Below are 25,708 nucleotides of genomic sequence, written 5' to 3' on the forward strand. Positions count from 1 at the left end.
AACAGAACAATGTAACCAAATCTTAAAAGCCTACTAAAAGTATTTCTCTTGCACAACATAAACTAAGTGTAGTTAAATCAGAATTAACCTTTCTCACTATCTCAGCCTCGCTGGATTCAGGTTCTCTTCTGTATTGGCCCTGTTTATTTTCTTAACTGTCTTGTTGCGCCCTCTGAATTCCCAAGATCTATTAAATATTCCATCATGTGGAGATACTGGAGAATGATAATGCAACTAGTCATGTGAGGCTACGGTTATCTTCATACAAATTAATCTGTTGCAAGGGTCTAACTCCTAACTATCCCAGCTGGGATGTCCAATCAAATGGCTGTAGATGTTCAGCAATATCCAGAGGATCATTGGATTCCATTCTGGTTCTACCAGTGGTGGGATTCAATTTTTTTTACTACCAGTTCTGTGGGCATGGCTTGGCTTGGTGGGTGTGGTTTGGTGGGCGTGGCAGGGGAAGGTTACTGTAAAATCTCCATTCCTTTCCCACTCCAGGGGAAGGTTACTGCAAAATCCCCATTTCCTCCCAATCAGCTGGGACTTGGGAGGCAGAGAATAGATGGGGGCGGGGCTAGTCAGAGGTGGTATTTACCGGTTCTCTGAACTACTCAAAATTTCCACTAACGGTTCTCCAGAACCTGTCAGAATCTGCTGAATACCAGCCCTGGGTTCTACTGACATGTCCTAGATACTAGACACTAATACCATAATCTAATTTAGTGTGCTCAGGAATGTGTCCTATTTAATTTTGTGTATCTTGCTTTTACATAAGAATATTATAGCTTAATTTATGTTCCAAAATGGAGTCCTAGTTCATCCAGGATTTCACTGTTCAACCTCTCTCCCTCTCCCTCTCCCTCTCCCTATCTTTATCATTTATATCAACTATATCTATATCTTCTATAACTAGATTTTCTAGATGTATATCATCTAGATCTATATATATCTGTATTATCTATATCACCTAGATCTATACTTATCCCATCTTATTTTCTCGGAAAAAACACACACGTCAAAACAGTTTCTTTTGCATTTTCCTGTTCAAAAACATATTCTAATAAAAGTTGGAAGTCTTCAAATATATTTGCCCCTTGAGCAAACTTTTTTTCATTTAATATTGTGTCTGTTAATTAGTGTTTCAAATTTGCAAATTCTTTATTGGTTTATATCGGTGTAATACCCAGAGCTCATCTCATTGCCAGATTTGAATGAAATATGATCCTGTTTATTCTATTAAAATGAAGGCTGGAAACTGTTACCCAAATGCCACAGGAATTCTTGCCATTTTCTCATCAAATTCCTCCTCCAATCCCCCTCATTTTCTTTTTTCTTTTTTTTTTCTTGTTAAAGTCACATTGTTTTAGATTTTTGTGCCTTGGCATTTAAATGAAATACACTGGGCCCCACTGGAAAAAAACATCTGCGGGGACATATTGTACATAATCTCTATTCCAATGAAGCAGGAGTGAATTTGTGTAATAGAAAATATGCTAGTCCTTACCCTGCATAGATTTACTGTGATGTGACTATTGACTCATTTGTGCGAAGGGACATTTTACAGATTAAACTTAAAAAAGGATTTTTTAAAAAAAAGCTCTTCTCAACAGAGTAATCCAAAGTATACCTTATTTTGTAAACAGTATTAATATAAGACCACTACTGTAAAAACCATATTAATTGAAGTACCATGTGTTTTGTGAAGCTTCAAGAAATTAAGAAATTAGACATTTAACAGCTAGTGATATACACACGCATAGAGCACATAAATACAGAGACAGTGTTAAATTTGACTAGAGTAGCTGATTGCAATTTGCAAAAAGCAATTATTCATTAAGAGTCCACAGATTTCCGTATTTATTTTTCAAAGTGCTTGAGACATCCTGGAGAGAAATAAAATTCTGTTCTCAATACTCTTGTCAGGACAGGATTTAAAGGTAGAATTTCAGAGTCTCCCAGAGTAGAACTGGTAAGAAGGACTCCAAAGATGTGTAGGCTTAACATGCTATATTTTGAAAGAAGGAACCAAAGCACATAATCAAATAAAGACATCTTCCTACACACAGAAGAATCTTATGGTCTGATTGGATTTTTTTAAAAAAAAATTCTGAACATTAGTTTATTTTAATGGACTTCACTGGTCATAGCGTGGACATCAATGGCTGGTTATCTGCATGTTTTTCAGCCCTTCCAAAACTCGGAGCAACTCTGGAAACTAAAACATGAAAAAGGAGACAAGAGAGTATTACTAGATTGTTCACCTGTATTAGGTATGATGAATGAGGCAATTGCTGTAGAAAGTAAATTGTGGCACAGGATGGCCAAGTGTCAGAAGAGAGGCTATGTACTATGCAAGATGATTTGTGCTCCTTAATCCACCCTACTATTTATGAAGGCAGTGGAGGATGTTCTACCATTGCCAATCTCAATAAAAATGGCTGGTTTCTGTACAAGGAATGGGGTTACATAGCATCTTATGCTTTGTCTCAAGAAGCGGTACCGAGGATGCTGCAGCCACAAGGCAGACAATGTCTCCACCAACAATGTACAGGGTAGTGTGGAATGCAGTAAGACCAAAGTCCTCATTTTCAGAAGAAGAAGCTGAGAAAAGCTTATTAGTCTCCCCTATCTTTAGCGTCAGGGGACTAGATTAGCATAAGTGCCACAGCTGATCCCCAGCTGTTGTCATGGCCCTAGGGAGGAAAATAATCTACAAACCTCTACTGGCTGATCATAATCAACACATGGAAGTGCATCAACCACCAAATAATTTAGTGGAGAAGTGTTAGGTGGTCTAAGCAGCTGCTTTTCCTAAGAAGAAACAGTTTCTGTATGATGTGGCCAAGGACATCAAGGATAAGCAATAGGATTAGCAATAACCCTTAGATTTATATGCTGCGTCATAGTGCTTTACACTTACAGCCCTCTCTAACTGGTTTACAGAGTCAGCATATTGCCCCCAACAATCTGGGTCCTCATTTTACCCACCTCGGAAGAATGGAAGGCTGAGTCAACCTTGAGCTGGTCAGGATCGAACTGCTGGCAGTCAGCAGAATTTGTCCAGTGGATCAACCTAGCAGGCTGGCAACCAAGGCACTGGGATCACTTGCATAGGACCAGAAGCTTCTGTGAGAGTTAAGAGGAGAGAAGTTGGGTTTCAACCCTGCAAATTAGACAAACAAGCTAACAGTACACGAAGGAAACCACCAAGTCCACTCGCATCAACACTGATAGAAAGCAAGCCCCACTGCCTTCCAGTACTGATGATGTTACCTAGTTAGGTAATGAAATGTCTGCATGTAAATAACCAAGCTTAGAAGACAACAATTCAACCCTGAGCTACAAATATTCTTCTTCCATTGGTGAATTGGTCTTCATACAATGAAACCAGTGCCCTGGGAACATTTGCACAGCCATTGGGAACATTTGCATAGCACCAAAAGCTTCTGGGACTCACTGTGAGCTACACAGAAGTTGGACTTTGTCCACTGAATCAAGCTTAAAGAGGTATAAAAACTCTTTTCTTGGGCAGGATTGGACTAAAAGACATTGAGAGATCCTTCCAGTCTTAAGCTTCTATGGGAACCTGCATTCAACATAACAATAGGGAGGGATGCTGGAAGTTGCCATACAAAACCCTCTAGTAGTGGTGGGAAAAAACCCGACCTGCTAAATGTTCTCTTGTCATCAAGTTATTAAACTTTTCTAGAATAAGGTGGTGACTTCATTGCCTTTACATCCTTTTGCAAAATATCTGGAAGTATCTCCTTTATTCTCCTTCCATTAGGCTTACATCTGCAGCCCTCACTAATGGCCAGGCACAAGGAAAGCAGACAGATTGCACAACTTGGATGAGACCCAAACTGTCTGTTCACCCTCCTTTAGAAGGCTGCACATGACATTGTTCACCTATCTCTTAATCACTGTTTAGGAACTTTAAATCAAGACTCGGGTGCTCTTTTGTAAACACGATCCAGATGTTTTTTTTTAAAAAAAGTTATTTTTTAAATCTTGAAGATCACAACTGAGATGACTTTGTGTATGCATGGTTCCTGTAGTGAGCAAATGTATTTCAAGAAAATAAGTCAAGGACAACGTTTTAGGCAGTCTGGTTTTCTGCCTCTGCCTTTCCTTTTCTACCCCTATGGAGATCAGTCACAACCAAGACTCTCCAGCAATTAATCACATGACGCCTGGGATAATAAGTGCGTAGTAATATTGGAACTCCTCTCTCAGTCTAAAATGGAACATCTAGCCATCTCTTGTGGCTTGGTAGACTAAAATAAGAGCCCTTTTGACTTCTGTGAATTATTTTTTTAAGAAATGTTACAGCCAACAAGGAAATGAACTAATAATTGCTACATACAGTTTCATTATAATACGTGCTTTGTATGCATCGTTGCGTAATATGCTTAATATTTCCACTAGAGTTGCAGTGTTGTATAAGGTAGTCCTTGTTAATGATAGCAGTTGGGACTAGAATCCATCACTAAGTGACATGGCCATAAAGTTTGATGTTACGTGACTGTGCTGCTTAGCAATGGTAGTTGTAGCACTTCCGCTTGCTGCCCTTACAGCTCTTCCTTCCTTTGTGACATCACAAAGTCACCATTTGTGATGTTCTACTGGCTTCTCCATTGACTTTTCTTCTTGGAAGCTGCCAGTGAAAGTTGAAAAGGGTGGTCACAAGATTGCAGGATGCTACAACATTACAGTTGTAAGCCAATTCTCAAGAGCCTAGATCAGAGGTTTTCAAACTTGGCAGCTTTAAGACTTGTGGACTTCAACTCCAGCCATAGCTGGCTGGAGAATTCTGGGAGTTGAAGTCCACAAGTCTTAAAGCTGCCAAGTTTGAAGACCTCTGGCCTCGATCATGATCCTTTGACCACAGGGATGCTGCAATGGCCAGTCATAAGTATTTCTTATTCATAAGTTCGGTCACTGAACAAGTGGTCATTAAGCAAGGGCCACCTTTACATCTATTTCAAATGTATCTTTTTTTTAAAAAAACCCTCAACCTTCTAATATCGAAGTATTTTGCTATGCAATTTTATCAAATATACTTTTTTCTAGGTGACTTTACTAAATTATATATTTTTCTATACGATTCTCTCAGAAGATAACTCATGAATTATATGCCTGTTTCTGTGTGGCTGACTTCCAATTTGGCAGGCTGCATTATTTTCTTGAAAAGATATCCATCAAAGGGTTCTTATATATCTGTAGGTGATATGTAAAGTTGTAAATTACAAATTGAAGCAGGATTGGTAGAATCTTCTTGGAAGCAGTTGTGCGTGGATTAAAAATACATAAACTAATTCCCTTTCTGTTGTTTCTTGCTAGCTCAAAGAGACTACCAGTGAACAACGATCAATGGATCTGTAGACACCACACTTGTGTAAGTTTAATCTATTTATATACAAATCAAGTTACCGCTTGTCTGGAGATATCTACGTATATTTACTGGGAACAATGAATAATATTCCTTCGGGAGAAATTAAGCCAGAGAATTAATTAGCAAAATCTAATATCCAATAAATTGTATACCTTATCATGGGTGGTCAGTTGTGGCACTGAATAGGAGTGCAATTTCCTCAGTGGCTCTTTCCACAGAGAAGGTGCCGATATAAACAGAAAGATGGAAAAGAACAAAGATGTTAGAAACAAACAAAGAACATGGCAGATTTAAAGGGATTTTCATGACCAAGGTCTATGTTTCTGACTTAAACTTGGAGATGAAGAATGCAATGTACGCCTACCTTTATGTAAATCGCAAGAAATGATTTGATATATTCGAGATATATTGCTAGGTAAGTGTCCAGGTGTCAGCCTTTCTTTGGTCTCCAGAGTGGTAGGCCCAATCATTTCTCCTACTACTTCTTCATTTTGGCATGTTTGGAAGCTGAAGGGGTCCAAATTAAGGGACAAAACAACTGTCCTGAACTTGTCCTCAATAGGTCATCGTGGTCTTGTTTGTTTTTTGAGTATGAATCTCAACATACAGTAGAAAATCTCTAGTGACTTTGAGACTTTGATCAGGTGGAAGTTGGAGTATAGTATTGGATTTCAGAAAGAATGGTCAACAGTGTTTGTGTGTGTGTGTGTGTAGTGGGGGGGGCTGAGGTTTGTGATTAGCAACTGTGGGAAGGCCATATATGGACAGCGTCACATCTAATGCTCTATTCTCCTAGTTTCCCTACAACCAAAATCCTCTGAGGAGGGCTAAGAGAATGTGGCTGGATTTCAGAGTTTCTTTGAATGTCAAGGTACTTTTCTTCATTCCACTCTACATAAAGAAGAGGGTGGTAATCTACAGCTGGAAGGTTGCTTGCACAGCTCTCAGCAAGTCTCCAATTCCTTCACTGAAATTCATTAGCAAAGCAGCTGAATTTCTGGTTCCTGGTTTTGGGCTTAAAAATAGCAAAATAAAGAGAGGAACAGGAGTGCAAGGCCTCCATTCTTATCCTCGATCCCTGACCCACTGTTCCCAAACTCCATAGGAAGCAAATGTTTCTGATGATGACCCACGATTAAGTCAGGAAGATGACTCATTGTACTTCTGAATAAATGATAAAGCGCATTAGGATTACTACAAACATGACAAGACGATCATTTCCCCCCTTTTATTTCATGTTTAGAACATGCATGTATAACCACATGCATATGCTCTGTCTGTCTGTATGTCCATCTCTCTCTTTCTCTCTCTCTCTCTCTCTGTCTCTCTCTCTCACACACACACACACACCCATCCATGCTAACTGATTGTGTTTAAATGACTGGCTAATTTTTTTTTTTTTTGTTACCCCTTTCAAGAAAAAGAACCCAGAGGCATGTGTAAAACTAGTAGCTACGCAGAGTGGAAGAATCAGTTGTCTGCTGGGCAAATTGACAGCACTCATTAATCTTGGATGGAGACTTCTACGGAGCTCATCCTTTCACGCACCTGCCCATGCTGAAAGTAATTACTCGATGGCACTATTAATACGGAAGTGGAGATGGGGGTTATCTCCCCTTCTTAGGCATTGATTGCTGGCTGATTAGGGGGACAACATTTCTCTTCCAGGATAATTGCCTTTGTGCAGTTGCAGACTTTGTAACCTGAGGGTTAGGCCATCTTGCTGTAGTGCCAGGCCTTGACAATAGCACTGGAGTCCTCTGGGTAATGAACTAGAACTCAATCATAGCAAATTCCCTGAACAGCCAATGCCTAATATAATGTATCACAATCAGGAGTTCCTTCCCACAACCAAACAGCATTAAAAAAGATTTGTTGGCTCTTTTGTTTCACACTTCCTACCTCTCCCAAACAAACATTGATATTACAGATATGAAGCTGTCATTGGACCAGATTCCCAGGGACGCTCATCATCTCTTAGGAAAGGTGTTTGTCACCTTTACTATTTCCCCAAATCAAACAGGATCCCAATCTGGATCAGTCACTGGGACCAGAGGCTTAGTGGTAGTGCTGAAGCCCATCCCATCCTCAGGGAACTCCTGTCTTGGGCTATTCTGTGCTTGGCATTTATGTGGCGGCATTTTATTGGTTGATTGGGGTGTAAGCCACACCCAACCAGGCACCACATAAATGCCAAACATAGAACACAGGTATTTCTCGATTTACGGTCACAATTGAGCCGAAAATTTCTGCTGCTAAGTGAGACATCGGTTAGGTGAGTTTTGCCTCATTTCGCAACTTATCTTGCCGCAGCTGTTAAGTGACTCACTGCCATTGATAAATTAGTAACACAGTTGTTAAGGGAACCTGGCTTTCTCCTTGACTTTGCTTGTCAAAAGTTTGCAAAAGATGATCACATGACTTTAGGACACAGCAACGGTCGTAAGTATGAGTCGGTTGCCAAACATCTGACTTTTGTTCACATGATCATGGGGATGCTACAAAGATCGTAAATGTAAAAAAGATCATAAGTCACTTTTTTCCAGTGTTGTTGTAACTTTAAATGTGTTGTGACCTAGGCTTACTGACACAATAACAATACACAATTAGTCCCCCCAAAAACTATTTTATTGTAACAGCTGAGAATTACATTCGTTCCCAGCTGAGCCCCAATTAGTTGCAAAAAAAAGTCCTTTGGAAGAAGTCCTTTGGGATAATCACCAACTTTTATCTTCTTTGACACGTTGCCAAAGGCCTTACTTGACAAAGCCTCACGGAATTCAGAAACAAACAAGGGATGCCGACTGGAAACAGAGTTAGCAATGTTGCTTTCCTGCAAAAGGCCCAAGTGCCTTTGTTTCTCTTTTAAGCCTTATGGGAGAGGCCAATCATCTCCTGGCCTTTCTCGCAAGTCGTCCCTTTTACTTTAGCTGCCCTTGCCTTCTGGCAGCTCTGCGCATGGGTGCATTAGAAACAGGCTCCTCCTGTTCCTCTGTGTCTCTGCTGGGGGATCCAGAGTCCGCTCATCACTCCCAAATGTCCCTCGTCCGGGCCTTCCCCAGACTCCAGGACTGGCCCATGTTCCTCCCCAGCCTCCTCATTGTCTGACTCCACTGCCAGCTCCGCAGGTTGACGGCGGACTACAACAGGATGACCACTAAATAAACTGTTGTAAGTCAAGGACTACATGTAGTCGAAAGCACACATTCTGATGAGAGAGAAGTTCCTTGAAAATGAGCTCCAGATGGAGTCCAAAAGTTTGGAAGACTAATCCTCTGGTCCTGGTGACCAACTCAGACTGGATCCTGCAACATTAACGTGGGACACATACAGTATATTTACCTTCATTTACCAAATCAAACAGTTGGATAAGAAGTAGGAATGAAAGTGATGAGCCCATCCTTTATCTGGGTGCCCCCCCAGATCTGGGTGCCCCCCCAAAATTCAAAGCCTGTTGAGGACTCTCTATTTATTTATTTATTTATTTATTTATTTATTTAGTTTGTCAAGCATATATGAGAAAACAACTAAATATGAACATAACATATAAGCATATAAGTATAAACAGGTATAAGTATATACATAAGAAATGAGTATGAATAAATGGGAACAGTAGGACAGGGATGGTAGGCACGCTGATGTGCTTATGCAAGCCCCCTTACAGACCTCTTAGGAATGGGGTGAGGTCCATGGTAGACAATTTAAGGTTAAAGTTTTGGGGGTTTGAGAATGTAACAATGGAGTCAGATAGAGCATTCCAGGCATCGACCACTCTGTTGCTAAAGTCATATTTTCTGTAATCAAGTTTTGAGTGGTTTACTTTGAGTTTGTATCTGTTGTGTGCTCATGTATTATTGCGGTTGAAGCTGAAGTAGTTATTGACAGGTAGGACGTTGTAGCAGATAATTTTGTGTACTAAGCTTAGGTCGGACCATAGGCAGCGTAGTTCTAGGTTGTCTAAGTCCAAAATTTCAAGCCTGGTGGCATAAAGTATTTTATTGCAAGCAGAGGAGTGGAGGACTCTTCTCATGAAATACCTCTCGACTCGCTCAATTGTACATGAATGATTCACAGTAAAATTAAACCGCCATGTTGTGTCATATTTGATGATTATGTCTTTATGGCCAGATGCAAAGAAAGATGAGTCTCTCTTTGGACCATAAATAGATTTTTTTTTTTTAGTAAAGTGCATTTTTTTTCTACCTAGCAAGGCAAGGTGCATTTACTCAAACTCTCTCCTCGCTGAAGCTTCACTCCCACTTTTCTTTGGGCTGTCCTATGAAATGCTCTAGTAGTCTGATTTTAAGTTTAGATTTATGAATGCAAGGACCTGCACTCACCCAAAGGTTTCAGTTGCAGTTTAAAAGCACATAATAAATAATGAACAGAGAATAATAAAAGACAAAATGATGGACCAAGCCATAATAAACAGAAAGTACCGATGATCTAATTGGGAATTGGGTTACCAACAGCTTTCCTGAACGAGGCTCCTATGTCTTTTAGAGATTCACCCCTGAAGTTCCTTGTGCACTGAATTTCTGAATGCTGGAAGTTGAGAAAGACAGCAGTTTTTTTTTGTCATAGACAAAAAATAAATTAAGCGAAAGAGGCCCAAATACACCGATACATTTTTTTTAATGCAAATTTGGAAAGATTCATTCTCACTCAAATCAAATAGAAAAGTACATCTTACATTGATGTACGTATTCTGCTCAGATGGTATCTGTGCCTCTTATGATATCATTATAGGTAGTCCTCAACTTACAACAGTTCGTTTACTGAGCGTTCGAAGTTACAACGGCACTGACAAAAGTGACTTATGACCGTTTTTCATGCTTATGAAAGCATGCAGCATCCCCATGGTCGCGGGATCAAAATTCAAACGCTTGGCAACTGGTTCCTATTTATGACGGCTGCAGTGTCCTGGGGTCATGTGATCACCTTTTGTGACCTTCTGACAAGCCAAGTCAATGGGGGAAGCCAGAGCCACTTAACAACCGTGTTACTAACTTCACAAATACAATGATTCACTTAAAAAACCGTGGCAAGAAAAGTCACAAAATGGGGCAAAGCTCACGTAACAAATATTTTACTTAGCAACATAAATATTGGCTCAATTGTGGTCGTAAATTGAGGACTACCTGTAATGGGAGAATAACTTTGCCGTGAGCTGAAAACACATTTATTTATTCAAGCAGGACTGGCTTAAAAGTTTTATTAAATTTTATTGGGGCTATGTATGAATTTTAGGGTTTTAAAATTGACTGTTTTAAATTTCGGCCATTTATATAATTATGCTTGGTTTTAAGTTTTTTGTTTTAATGTGTATATTGTATGGTTTTATTACTTGGCTGTACACCGCCCTGAGTCCTTCGGGAGAAGGGCGGTATAAAAATCTAAATAAAACTAAACTAAAACTAAACTTCAAGACTTTTGCATTTCCCTCTTATGACTGAATTTGGACTGATGGCCTTTGAGACAGAAGACTTTATTCCAAAAGAGAATTTACTGTCTCAGGCAGGGCAGGGCTGCTCTGGGTAAAGATAAAGGTAAAGGATTCCCTGCAGGTTTTATTCCGCTAGTTGTAGCTGAATTTAGGGGGTGATGCTTATCTCTGTTATTGAGTCAGCGCTATCTGAAGACATTTCCGTGGTCATGTGGCCAGTATGACATCATGCCTCAGCACAGAGCGTGAAGCAAAACACGGAGTGCTATTACCTTCCCACCAAAGTGGTACCTATTTATCTACTTGCATTTACACACTTTTGAACTGCTAGGTTGGCAGGAGCTGAGGCAAATGATGGGAGCTCACCAGTGGTGAAATCCACTTACCTTCGCTATCGGTTTGGGAAGGGGAGCATGCGGGAGCATGTGCACACCTCTTCTGCGCATGCGCAGATGGTAAAAAAAGGGACGTTATGACGCCCTGGCGGGTGGGCAGACCCTCCTGCCGCCAGTAGAATAGAATAGAATAGAATAGAATAGAATAGAATAGAATAGAATTTTTTATTGGCCAAGTGTGATTGGACACAAAAGGAATTTGTCTTGATGCAGATGCTCTCAGTGTACATAAAAGAAAAGATACCTTCATCAAGGTACAACATTTACAACACTTCATGATAGTCATAGGATACAAATAAGTAGTACTACCAGTTCGGCGAGCCAAATAGAACTGGGGGCATTTCACCACTGGAGCTCACTCCATCACGCAGTCCCGTGCTGGGACACTCCCATTTAGATGGTGGGTAGGGGTGGAGGTGGCTTTCAGGACTGCATTCTTTGCATTTCTTTCGCTTTTGCTGTAACAGAATGGGACTTAGAAAAGGGGGCTACCTTGAAGACAGATGGGCTTCCTCCCAGCTGGTTCTCGCCTGACACCAAGGTCGCTGCCTTCTGGGGATGAACTGCTATCAAGCTAATGCCTCAGAGTTCTCAAAACACCTATGCAGCACTGTATTGGCAACCGGTGGACTGGGGAAAGGGGTGGGGGGTGGGGTTTGAATTGGGAAGAATACTTAACACTTTGCGCGGAAGCGTCAGATTCTTCCTGACTTCTCTGCAATCACTTTCTCTCAGTAAACATTCCTTTCAATAACTAATTGTTTCAAGAGTCATGCTTTGCTGAGGCAGATTCTTACAGGTAGGACTTGAACAGACCTTCTCTGGCATTTGTTAAGCCAGGGGTTTCCAACCTTGGCAACTTTAAGCCTGGAGGACTTCAACTCTCAGGATTTCCCAGCCAGCTTTGCTGGCTGGGGAATCCTGAGGGTTGAAGTCCTCCAGGCTTAAAGTTGCCAAGGTTGGAGACCCCTGTTTTAAGCTACTGAGCCACTGCACTTCTTGCTGCTCTAGGAAAAATCCTTAATTAAGAAATGGGTAGACTCTGATTCCACAATATCACTAGACAGGCAGGAAAACATTTCAAAAGTCATCAGGTCTGCCAGAAAGAATGGCCCCTGGAAAAAGCCCCAATCCTAACCTAATCTTTTAGGGGGAGAAAAAAAAACTCATTAAAGAATAACAACTCTGGTAAGATATTTGCAAGTAGAGCTGTGTAAATGTTGTGTTCCCCCTCCCCTGCCCGATTCTTATCAAATGTGATTCTCATATGTAATGCAAATGGGATTATCCAAATCATTCAACAAAGCAACTAGCAAAAAATGCCTTTCGGGATTTGCTCTTTAAAATTGCTTTCCTTCACATGGCTGACTGTCATTGTGAAAGTGCACATGCACACAAAACCTTGGGAGTCTTCAAGTGGCTTCATCAGCTTCATGGTGTTGAGGGAGGGATCCAGAGCTGTCCATTTCATTACAATTGAATTATCTCCATCGGTCTTAACACGATTGTTTACGCCCCACAATTTGTTGTGCTTCCAACAAGCAGAAAGAGGGGCTAGCGATCCCTAAGTACAAAGATTTGGGAGGAACATCAAAGGTGACCCTCTCATCTAACCTTTTTCAGTGCAGGAAATCTCATGAATTAATCAGAGAAACAGTTGTTTATGGGCTGTATTGGCAAGAGACGGAGCTGTGGAATTTTGGTGTATTTCCATCATATAAAAGCACCATAAAAGTTTGATTAAAGCTATCAGCAAAGCTATGTAAGTAAGAAACCCAAGGAAGGCTGCTTTAGAGGGAGTGATTGGCTCAACATCATTTCACTCTGCTTTCATCCTTAAGGAAGAAGTAGAAGTCACACTGTCCCAGTTTTTAGTTCACAGTCTTAGTCTCTATACAAACATGGTTACCGGTATATGCTACCTGAACAACATTGTTATTGTAACTGAAGCTTGGGAAAGTAAAGAAGATAGCAGGTAAGGTTTGTGGGTAGCATGGACTACAACTTGCAGGTTGGAATGTTTCACTGGTTGGTAGTCCAGGTTAGTATTCCCCAACTTGGATATCCTCAGAAGCCTGGACTTCCAAAATTCTCTGCAATTGCCATAATGGTTGAGGTATTCTGTGACCAGGAATCTGCATATCTGGAAGCCTGGACTAGTCTGAAAAACAGTGAAAAGCAAATGAATGTTGCAGTTTATAAGCCCTCCAGGTCTTATGGCCGCCTAGATCAACTTCCAGCTAAAGTGGAAAATTCAGAATTACGATTTGAAGACTGTTAGTAGTCCTATTCCCCCTATAAGAATTAAATCTATTATCTTGCAACTCGTATTGTCTAAATATTCAAATTAGAGATGTGAAGGCAAGAGACAGAGGCACAAAAAAGTAATCTAGGAAAAATAATAAGCATCTCCCCTTTTCTCCCAGATTTTTCATAACTCTACATCTAGTAATCCCACGTTGTTGCAATAGTCAAGTTGCCTAACATCAGAGCCCCTTTCTTGCTTCTTGAGCATATAACATAGCATATAAGTGTTGCTTGACCAGGGTTCTCAGTATTGTGTGAGACACTACACATCCTCTTCATGATCTGTTTTCCTTGTTACCTTCTGGGAGGATGCTTCGTGGTATCCGAAGTACAACACTCAGATTCAGCCAGAGTTTTGTTCCGTACAGTATCAACCTTGTGAACTCTCAAGCTTCCTCTTTCCACTATGTATTCAAGATGGACAGTGATGTCTATTCATGTCTATTTATATATTAGTGTGTAGGTATATACATATGTATATATATAGCATATCTATATGGGCAATATGTATGTGTACCCTTTTGAGAGCAGGCATCAAAATTTCATTTTAAATGTGTGCCAGAGTCCCACAGTACAAAAATGACAATAAAGCAGGGGTGAAATGTAAAATTTGTTACTACCGGTTCTGTGGGCGTGGCTTGGTGGGGAGGTAATGTGACTGGGTGGGTGTGGCCAACTTTTTTTAAAAAAACTTTTAAAAGCATTTTTTCTACAACCTTTTTGGCCGAAGAGGTTGTAAAAAATGCTTTTGAAAGGCTCTGACGATCCCAGCTGAGTTGCCTGATCGTCAGGGGCTTTTGTTTTCTTTTAAAAGCATTTTTTTGCCTTTAAAAGAAAAAAAAGCCTTTGACGATCAGGCAACTCAGCTGGGATTGTCAGAGCCTTTTAAAAGTATTTTTTTACAACCTCTTCGGCCAAAGGGGCTGTAAGAAAAAATGCTTTTAAAAGGCTCTGACGATCCCAGATCATCAGAGGCTTTTTTAAAACTTTTAAAAGCATTTTTTCGGCCGAAGATGATCAGCTGGGTATGAGGAAGAGGGCAGGGATTTTTGCTGCCAGTTCTCCAAACCACCCGCCACCATTGCTACCGGATTGAGTGATCCGGTCCGAACCGGGAGCATTTCAACCTGCAATAAAGGTTATCTTATCTTTACTGTGGGGTAGTTCCACTTCCAAAACTTTATAATGTGGTTTGCTTCCATTCATTTCTAGATGCCTAAGCAACCCAACCAGACTGTCAAAAAGGCCTGAAAAATCATGTTTTCTTTTCTTTATGTTGAAGCAAGACTAGTTACAAATGATTTCATAGGATTTCTGGTTGACTGCATGTCAAGATGAAGAAGTACTGAGCATATAGCCTCAATAAAAGTCATATAACAATCTCTTGAATTGGAGCAAACTTCAACAGACAACGGTGTCTTTCCTCAAGTGGCTTCTTTCATTCAACTCTTCTAGATGGGCCCAGTGGGAGACCATCATGCCTCCCCCTTACCTTTACAATACAGCAATCAGTTGAAGAACCAGTCCTGAGGAAATAAATAACATTTAATCGGACTTGAGCCAAGTGCCAAAGAACCACCCCAATGGAAATAATTAGGGCTGGGAGAGGGAGGTTGAGTGGTTAAAGCAAAAGGATTCTCTTAAGTGCAATTAAACTTCTATCACATAGTGAATTATTGCTTCCAATAGATCTGTCTTGAGTGTCATGCTTTATACCTGTCATATTAGAAATATTAATTAATAAAAACGATTAGCAGTGGTTTTACTGCAACAGTAATACAGAATAGTTAATGTCAGAAGAATTCGGGGATCCTCTGAATTTTGGAAAACAACTTTAGGCAGGCAAGTTAAATCTTGCTCCCAGTGCAGGCCCTTCCTGTGATATTACAGCACATCAAAATGAATGTCATGGAAAGACACCTGGATATTTTACACAACAGTCTTGTTTTTCCTCATCTGCATTATGCAAACAAAAATACTCATTTTACTTCCATGGCACACCGAGAAAACAAAGCAAAGTAAAGCAAAGCAAAACAAACGATATTGTATCTCCTTCCACTTGCTTGAAAATAATTTTTTAAAACAACCCTCTGGCGTTAATTGTTGTCCTTCTCCCCCCCCCCCCGCTTTATAAAGAGGTTGTTGATGAGTCGATCAAAGTGTGAAGAAGCCTTTTATTTGACTGAGCTTTGGGCTCACGAAGGCAGATGTTTTTCTCCTTTGTCTCATTCTGTCGATGTTGAATGCAAAATAATAACAACGGCACTTTTGTTTGAAAGGAAGGTTAGTCCGGAAAAATTACACAACCGTCTTTGCAACCGCAGCGCTGGAGAATTTGTGTGTGACAGTTAAGGGTGACTTCTGTTCCTCCAGAATGTCACCGGGAAAGACTTTTCTCTGAAAGGATCCCGGATTAGACAAATAGATCTGGTCATATTGTAGGCTCGCTTCAGTTCCAGTGCCAAGCAAGTTCATTTTCTCTTCATTATTGCTGCCCTCCTCTTCTCCCAATCGCACCTCCCTTCTGAAAGTCAGGATAATTAAAATGTTCATCTGCAATCTGGCAATGGGCACTTGAGCTTGATTTAATTATGTTTTGCTTTGGTTCTGAACCAAAAACAATGGCCTGTCAAGAAGGTTGATAGAGCTTCATCTGTGAGACGGCCTTCTAGATGCACTTCTCAAGGAAAGAAGGCAAAAAGCGGCAAAGCAGCCCAGAATAGGAAAAAAATGAAGTCAACCTTTCAAAGGGATATTAAGAAGAGATCTCAGATAAGGTTATACATTTGTTTCTTTGCTTACTTATGTCTTTCTTTCCTGCCTTTGTTATTTTTATAAATACAGGTAATTCTTGACTTACAACAGTTCTGTCCAATGTCACAATGGCACTGAAAAAAGTGACTTGTGACAGGGGTGAAATGTAAAATTTGTTACTACCGGTTCTGTGGGCGTGGCTTGGTGTGTGTGGGGGTAATGTGACTGGGTGGGTGTGGCTAACTTTTTTTTTTTTAACTTTTAAAAGCCTCTGATGATCAGGCAACTCAGCTGGGATGACCAGAGAAGCCCTTCAAAAGCATTTTTTCTACAACCTCTTCAACCAAAGAGGTTGTAAAAAATGCTTTTAAAAGCCTCTGATGATCCCAGCTGAGCTGCATGATCATCAGAGCCTTTTTTTTACTTTTAAAAGCATTTTTTTGGCCGAAGAAAAAATGCTTTTAAAACTTAAAAAAAAAACATCTCTGATGATCGTGCGGCTCAGCAGGGCATGGGGGGGGCAGAGATTTTTGCTACTGGTTCTCTGAACCACCCACCGCCATCGCTACTGGATCGGGTGATCATGTCCGTACCGGGAGCATTTCACCCCTGACTTGTGACCATTTTTCACACTTATGACTATTGCAGCATCCCCATGGTCACATGATCAAAATGCTTGGCAACTGACTCAGTCCTGGGGTCATATGATCACCTTTTGCAATCTTCCAATGGGGAAGCCAGATTTTCTTAGCAACCTTGTAACTAACTTAATAACCGCAGTGATTCACTTATCAATTGTGGCCAGCCAGGTTTCATAAAATAGTGCTAAATTCACTTAACAAGTTAGCAACAGAAATTTTGGGCTTAATTGTAGTCGTAAGTTGAGGACTCATTGTAACTCAATGAGTTACAACATACCAGTTTGTTATGTAGGGGTGTCAAACTTGATGTATCGCGACTTTTCCCCCCTTCACTAAACTGGGGGTGGATGTGGCCAGCGCATGATGCTGCCAGCCACGAGTTTGACACCCCTGGTTCAGTGGTTAAGTCACAAGGCTAGAAAGCACGGGACAGCGAGTTCTAGTCCCACCTTAGCCATGAAAGCCAGCTGGGTGACTTTGGGCTAATCACTCTCTCTCAGCCCAGCCCACCTCATAGGGGAAAATAGGAGGAGGAAGGTGTGTTGGATATGTCGTTGCCTTGAGTGATTTTGTGAAAATAATAAAGGCAAGTTACAGATAAATAAGTAATAAATACCTAATATATCTTCCTCCTCCTAACTCTCACCCAGGTTACTTAGGAGATCGCCATTTTCCAAGGGTTTATACCTGTCCAACTAGATCTAGCACAGTGATGTCTAACCTGTTAGCCAAAATCAGGAGAGTGGGAAGGGGGCGGCGTGTGTGCATGCCCACACCCATAATTCAATGCTCCCCCCACGCTCCCCCACGCTTTTGGGATGCGATGGCAAAAAGGTTACCGGTGGACCCGGTAGGCCCGTTCTTGCTCTCCCCAGGCTCCAGAGGCTTTCTTGGAGCCTGGGGAGGGCAAAAATGGCCTTCCCCAACCCCCTGAAGACCCTCCGGAGGCCAGAAATGGACCATTTCCTGTTTTCTGGTGGGACCGGAAGGCCCAAAAATCAGCTGGCCGGTGCCCGCATGCACACTGGAGCTGAGCTAGGGCAACACTCGTGTGCCCACAGATATGCCAACCTGTGGCACGTGTGCCATAGGTTCGCCATCACGAATCTAGCAGAATGGACTTGCTGCAGATCCCATCAGTGAAAGATTGTTGGCTGGCAGGGTTTTATTTATTATTTATTTATTTATTTATTAAATTTGTATACCGCCCTTTTCCCAAAGGACTCAGGGCGGTTCACAGCCAATAAAATACAAAGATACATATAGCACAAGTTAAAAACAGTATAAAAAACTAATTCAATGTATGGCCTAAAAATTAGAATACAATTAAAAACCCCGTTTAAAAACCCCAATTTAAAAAAACCCCAATTAAAAACTACATTTAAGCTAGCCCTGTACGCTGGAACAAAAGCGTCTTCAGCTCACAGCGAAAGGTCCGGAGGTCGGGGAGTTGACGAAGCTCCGGAGGTAGCTCATTCCAGAGGGATTTTGAAAATGGGCTTTTCTCACAGTGTCTCCTACATCTTCTTTTCAGAGATTAGAATGGCCCTAAAAACCTGGCTATGTTCCTGAGCATGAGATGCTGAATGTGTCACGTTTGCTGGCTCTATTGGTAGCTGGCCAAGTATCTCAGCTGCTATGTACAGTATACTTGCATTGGATGTTTATATTCTTATTGTTTTAAAATGTTTTTAGTATTTTTCACGTTTAACATTTTTTATTGGTAAATGTTTTTAGTATTTTTGATTGTAATACATTTTTTGAATTGTAAGCACCCTCAGAGTCATTGACTGAGATGGGTGGCTATAGAAAGAGAATTTCTTATTTCATCGGGCAGGGTTGGCCTAACTGCAATTTTAACATGGGTGGTTTTTATAAGGGTTTTTAATAATCTCATTTTGGAGTTTTAAAATTTATTGGCCTATTTGAATTAGATTTTTAAAATTGCTTTTAATGTATGTGATGTGTTTATTTTACCTTGGCTGTAAACTGCCCTGAGTCTTCGGAGAAGGGCGGTATAGAAATATGAAAAATAAATAAAATAAATAAATAAATAGTAAATATTGATATTCTCAATACAGGTAGTCCTTGATTTATGTTCACAATTGGGCCTGAAATTTTGGTCATGACAGTCATAAGTTAAAGCACCCACATAACCAGATCTGATTTTATGACTGTTCTTACACTGGTCGTTAAGTCAATCATGCAGTTACAGGTCTGAATCACAAAACTGTTAAGTGTGCTGCGCCACCCACTCACTCACACAGACACATCAGTGCGGTTTATAGAGAGTTTTACTGGTGATCCCCAGCAGTTCTCGTTACCCAGCCTCAGAACTGTCCCGAATAAAGCCATCCACAAGCAAGCCAAGATTAGTCCACCAGGCAATGGCCAATAGTCCATAAAACAAATGCGAAGTTGCTCCAGCAAGTAAGTTCACTAAACCAGGGGTCTCCAACCTTGGCAACTTTAAGCCTGGTGGACTTCAACTCCCAGATTCCCCAGGCAGGAATTCTGGGAGTTGAAGTCCACCAGGCTTAAAGTTGCCAAGGTTGGAGACCCCTGCTCTAAACCAACTTTAAGCCACCGGGCAAAACTGAAAGTACCTCCATGATAGCTTACTTGAAGTTCAAAGATCCAGCAGGAAGCACAAACAAACACACAGCCATAAAGCACATGTGTTGTTCCCAGCAACGCCTCTCTCTGCCTGTCATGCTATATAGCTTCTGGTGCAGCCCATCAAGAAGGGCGGTGCTTTCTCCCGAGTAATCTGGCAGACCTCCCTTTCTCTGCCCTATGTGCTCTGAGATTGACCACAGAAGGCAGTTCCTCTTCCTCCTCTTCACTGACCTGAAAGCTGTCCCCAGCTGAAGCCTGTAATTCTCTTTCTGCTGGCAGTTCAGGGTCAGTAATTAATGTTCCTGACTCCCTCGAGCAGGCCCCCAAGGAAGAGTCAGACGAGTCATCCAAAGGAGACATCACATTAAGTGAATAACATGGTCATAAGTGTGAACCCATTTTCCTGAGTGGTCCAAACTGTGGTCACATGGCCATGGGATACTGCAACCTTCTCATAATCTTAATCATCATCTTAATCATTATCTTCTCATCATTCCCATCACCCATCTCCTTCCACTTACGACTATATGACTGTAACATTGTTGCTTGTATCCTTACGATTTATATTGATATTGATTGTTTCCTGACTGCTTATTTGTACCCTATGACTATCATTAAGTGTTGTACTTTATGATTCTAGATGAACGTATCTTTTCTTTTATGTACACTGAGAGCATAGGCACCAAGACAAATTCATTGTGTGTCCAAACACACTAGGCCAATAAAAAATTCTATTCTATTCTATTCTAATAGGTCATGAATGTGAGCTGTTTGCCAATTGGTTGAAATGCTATCATGTGACTATGTGGGAGGGAAGCGATGCAATATTTTACAATGGCCGGAAGTCCTATATGGACCATAAAGCATCCTTTCTGAGGCTATCATAACTCTGAACAGTTGTTAAATAATCGGTCATAAGTCAAAGACTACCTGTAAGGCAGCCCTCACTTAGGACCACAATTAGAAATGACAACACAGCCATTAAGCAAAGCTGTTACTAGGTGAAACTTTTGTTGTGCTTTATGTCAATGAAAACTCAAGCATCCAGGCCAAAACTATCTTTAAAAAAATTAAAATCCTGGCACCTGGACCAAACTTTGTTAATCTGAGACGTTTTGTTACTCATCCTGTTTTGTTACTGAGTCCTTCGGGAGAAGGGCGGTCTATAGATTAAAATATTCTATTCTATTCTATTCTATTCATCCAAGTAACTTCATTAATCAAAATAAAATTTAAAAAAAGGCAGTGAGTCAGGGAGTCGTCGGAATGTACCGACTCTTGACACATCAAGAGCAGGGGTTTCTCTCCAAAATGTATTGGATTTTGTATTAGTTGTGCTTACAATCTTACTTTAGTTTTCCTTTGCTTTACAAACCTGCGAACCTGTGAGAATTGCTCACACAAATACGTTTTCATCTCCCTTGTAATGGCAAATGAGACCACCTGAAATGAGGACCACCTGTACTGCAAAACTGCTTGTGATTCCTACAGCAGGGGTCTCCAACCTTGGCAATTTGAAGACTTGTGGACTTCAACTCCCAAAATTCTGAGAGTTGAAGTCCATGAGTCTTCAAGTTGCCAAGATTGGAGATCCCTGTCCTACAGCATTACTTGGGCTACTGTAGGCAAAATTGCCAGCTGGACTGGCATAATGGTTTTTTAACATTTTAAATTGGGTTTTATTGTTGTGGGGTTTTAAATTTTTTAAATTTTAAATTTAAATTTTTATACATTGGCCTTTTTGTAATATGCTTTATTTTAAATTTGGATTTTAATTGTATATATATTGTGTTTTATTTAGGCTGTACACCGCCCTGAGTCCTTCGGGAGAAGGGCGGTATAAAAATTTGATAAATAAATAAATAAATAAATAAAATCATGTGAGCAAACATTACATGTATCTCTTATTAGTGAAAGAAATAACACTAAGCCATTCCGTGACATTCAGTCAGCCCTAATTCTTCTCAAAGAGAGACAGAGAAATATCACAGACGCTGCACTGAGAAGTTGCAGCTGGCACCGGAGCAGGAGAAATCAACATTCCCTTTCCAGTGATAGAACAGCAAAGTAAGACAAAGTCTTGTTCTGAAGCAAAATAAGTCAAATTTCAGTGCTTGGCGGCGAGATAAAAAAAAAAAAAGACAAGCACATGATACTTCAACAAGAGGTAATGTTAGTCTGAGATTTAAACAACGCTTTACTTGTTTAAAGCTTGCATTCATATATAGAAAAATCTCTTCCAGGGCTTCCTCTGCTCCACAAACAGCTTTTTCGAGTGGCATTGAAGGCACAGTGGTTCTTCTGAGTTTTAAGCCGATCTCTTCAGAGTTAGAGGGTGACAAAGGCATCAAACTGGGAGATGGTAACAAATTTCTTATATGTTGATTGGCTTAGATTGGTGGTTCCCAACCTTTTTTTGGCCATGCCCTGCCTAAGCATCTCTAAAATCCTGATGTCCCCCCCTCCAATGACATATAATTCTTATTATTCAAAACGTGAACTCCTACTCATGCGGAGGAAGCCTAAAAGGCCATTAATTTGGTTTAAACAAGGTTCCAATTGCCCCCATTAAAATCAAATTGTCTCCTTGTGCCCCATGTTGGGAACCACTCAGTGGTGGGTTTCAATTTTTTTTACTACCGGTTCTGTGGGTGTGGCATGGCTTGGTGAGCGTGGCAGGGGAAGAAACCTGTGAAATCTCCATTCTCACTCCACTCCAGGGAAGGATACTGTAAAATCTCCATTCCCTTCCCACTCCAGGGGAAGGTGACTCCAAAATCCCCATTTCCTCCCAATCAGCTGGGACTCAGGAGGCAGAGAATAGATGGGGGGTGGGGCCAGTTAGAATTTTTACTACCGGTTCTCCAAAGTACTCAAAATTTCTGCTACCGGTTCTCCAGAACTGATCAGAACCTGCTGAAACCTACCTCTGGAACCACTGGCTTAGATCCTGTGTCCAAAAAGAAATAGAGCACTTTGAAAAGAGTAATTACTATTTAAGAGGGAACTTTTATTAATATTAATAGACTTGTCCTGCACATTGAATCACAGCTAGTGATTCTAATTGCACCCCTATATAAAACCAGGTTTTGGGGATCTAATGCTAAGTGGGAGACTTTCTCCTTTTGAAATTATTCTTTTCATTTTGCTTCAAGAAACTCTTTTTGCAAGTGCCGGAATAGCAGTCAAATCCTTCCCTAACGGTTCATTTCAACCCCAGTTCTAAACTAAACTACGTTTTCTACTTGACTTTCAGCAATCTGACGATATGAAACCAAAACAAAACATTCTCCTTTGAGCATGTTTTATAATTTGATTCAAGTTGCATTTTAAAAAGGCATTTAACTTTTTTTTTCTTCTCACCGGGTTCTTGATTTTAGTTAATATTGGACATCCAAAAATAAATAAAAGAACCATCGTCCTTGAGCTAGAGCTCTTCAGTAAGAAAAAGCCAAGGCTGCAGGCACATCAAAACATGTCAATCAGATGTAATTGCTCTCAAAGAGAAACCACATCAGACTGGGAGAACAAGAATGCATCGTGAACACATGGATTCACTGCCTCACCTAATCTGCTAATGAGCTCCGACTGTTATTTTCAGATTCGCTCTTCAAAGATTTAACACAAGAAACATGACAGCAAAGGACAACATAGCAAAGACAGATCTAAATATTATATATACACTGATGTAGTTTACACACGTGAGGGTGGGCAATGATTTGCCATTTCGGATGGATTAAAGTGATAATGAGACAAATTGATTAAAAGCACAAAGGCTGCCAAGCATCAGCTCCTTCCTAGACTAAAACAGGGGTTTGTGAACGTTCATAATTAATCTTAAACTGACAAAATCGGTGGGCGAAGGTTAGTTTGCACATTTCTTTTGCATTCTCTTCCAGGTGTTTTCTTCAGCCAAAGAAATAGAGCAGACCTATATATAAGGCAGTCTCTTTCAGCTTAGACATTTATACCAGTAGGGTGATGAATCACATATTCACCTCCCCGCCACCACTTCACCAAACCATGAGGATGTGGTCATGGCTACCAAGACTAGTGGTCTGTGTACCACAATTTGCAAATCTATATGTTGTGTTCAGCATATTTCCTGGCATGAAAAGTGCCAAGCTTGGAGTTCTCTAAAGCCAGAAGAATGCAACTTTTTGTTCTGAAGTTGCATGTCTTGTTTCCTTGCAGGTCTCTAGGGAAGTCATTAAATTAAAGACCAGAACTTTGATTGGTGCCCAGCACTGGCTGGATGCCACAGAAAAGATCTCGTCAAAGAGTAATGGAAAACCAGAACTGTAATTTCCCTGCCTTCTCCCAAAATCTAAGAAGCATGAAGGCAATAAATATAATGACTTATATAATATTGGCCGATCATCTGCTGGTCTTCCAATGACTTAAGTGTTACACTTGTTCTTGAAATATCAAAGAGGATCTTTTGCTTTTAAAACACCTTGATGATCTCTGCTCCTTTCAATTCATTTTGGAATCCATTCAGAAATAGCAAGCAAACTTTCAAGATTGTCCTCCTCATGCCCAAATAAATAATGGAAGCATATTGCCTATGTTGCTATGCTGAATCTGTCAACATCTTCATTGGTTCCTTTCACGCAAAATGCACAGGGCAGCAAGCTACTGAATCTATAACTTTATCCATATTGTGCAGCTGACCCTCTCCAAACTGAGCAGAAGCCTTGTGTCAGGCTTGTTCCAAGTAATAGATCTATATCAAGCAAAACTCCAAGGCAAGTAGATTCCTCAAAGAATAGCTTTATTGGAAATATCATATTGGCACATATCTGGTGAAAACCGACCCTGAAGGGTCCCTCAGTTTTTCACCTAATTAAAAGTAAACGTTTTCCTCCCAACCCCAAATGATCAGCCACATGGTCCAACCAAAATGCTGTCTAGTAGTCTGGTGACCTTATGCCTCCTTCCTCCGACCAGGTGTGAGAATGTCCTTGGTTCCCAAGAGAAAGTATTTTATTTTGACTACACAACCCTAACTACCTCTAATCCCCCCTCCCTATCCCTCACCTCCAGTGTGGCAGCACTGAAGCTCCAAGATGGCTTCGGCCAGTCCAGCTTCAGGGTTGACACCTTGACTTTTTTCTGATAACAAACCAAAGGGGAGAGAGGGGGGGAGGGAGAGAGAGAGGACAGAGAGAGAAAGAAAGATGAAGGGAGGGAGAGAGAGGAAGGGACAGAGAGAGGGAGAGAGAGAGAGAGAGAAATGGAGAGGGAGGAAGGGAGAGGAAGGGAGAAAGAGTGGGAGAGAGAGAGAGTGGGAGAGGGAGGGAGAGAGAAAGGGAGAGAGTGAGAAAGATGGAGAAGGAGGGAGGGAGAGAGAGGAAGAGAGAGAAAGAGGGAGAGAGAGAGAGAGGGAGAGAGAGAGAAAGATGGAGAGGGAGGGAGAGAGAGGGAGAGGGAGGGAGGGAGAGAGAGGAAGGGACAGAGAGAGGGAGAGAGAGAGAGGGACAGAGAGAAATGGAGAGGGAGGGGGAGAGAGATAGAGAGATAGAGAGAAGACCACTGAAATTTTCCCTTCTGTGGAGCATCACTGCTGTTGTAAAGATAATATTAATACACACTTGCAATGCTTTGTGGATCATTATGTGGTAGCTGACCAATAATGGGCATAAAACATTAACAGCTAAAAAGAGAATTATGGATTCTTTTGGGTGTATATAATTTGTTGTCCATTGCAACCAGCCACCAAAGTAGTCCTGAGCTGATTCACAGAGAATAGAATAGAGTTGGTTTAATAATATCCTCAGCTCTTTGAATAAATTATGAATGCATCTTGACTGCGAGAAGGAGATGGTGACATTACGAAACGGTAATGAACAGATCTTCAAGAGGAAAACAACCTCGTATGATCATCATCCCTGTTCAAAACCTATTAAGCTTCGATGAAAATGAAAAGAGTCCTCCCCCCCACCCATTGTGTCTATGTGCAACAAGTCATAAGTTGTGGACTTTAATAATATATTTCCTTCACCAGCAATAACACAGCAATTAGGAAGTGCTCAGCGAAGTAGAAATAATGGTAACTGCGGTGCAGATTAGCTATGCTGAAGGGAGTTCATAGACAGAGAGTAAAACAACATCTTTCTGAGCTCTTCCTGTTGTATAATTTCTT

The sequence above is a fragment of the Ahaetulla prasina genome, chromosome 3 (genome assembly GCF_028640845.1).
Source record: "Ahaetulla prasina isolate Xishuangbanna chromosome 3, ASM2864084v1, whole genome shotgun sequence".
NCBI lineage: Eukaryota > Metazoa > Chordata > Lepidosauria > Squamata > Colubridae > Ahaetulla > Ahaetulla prasina.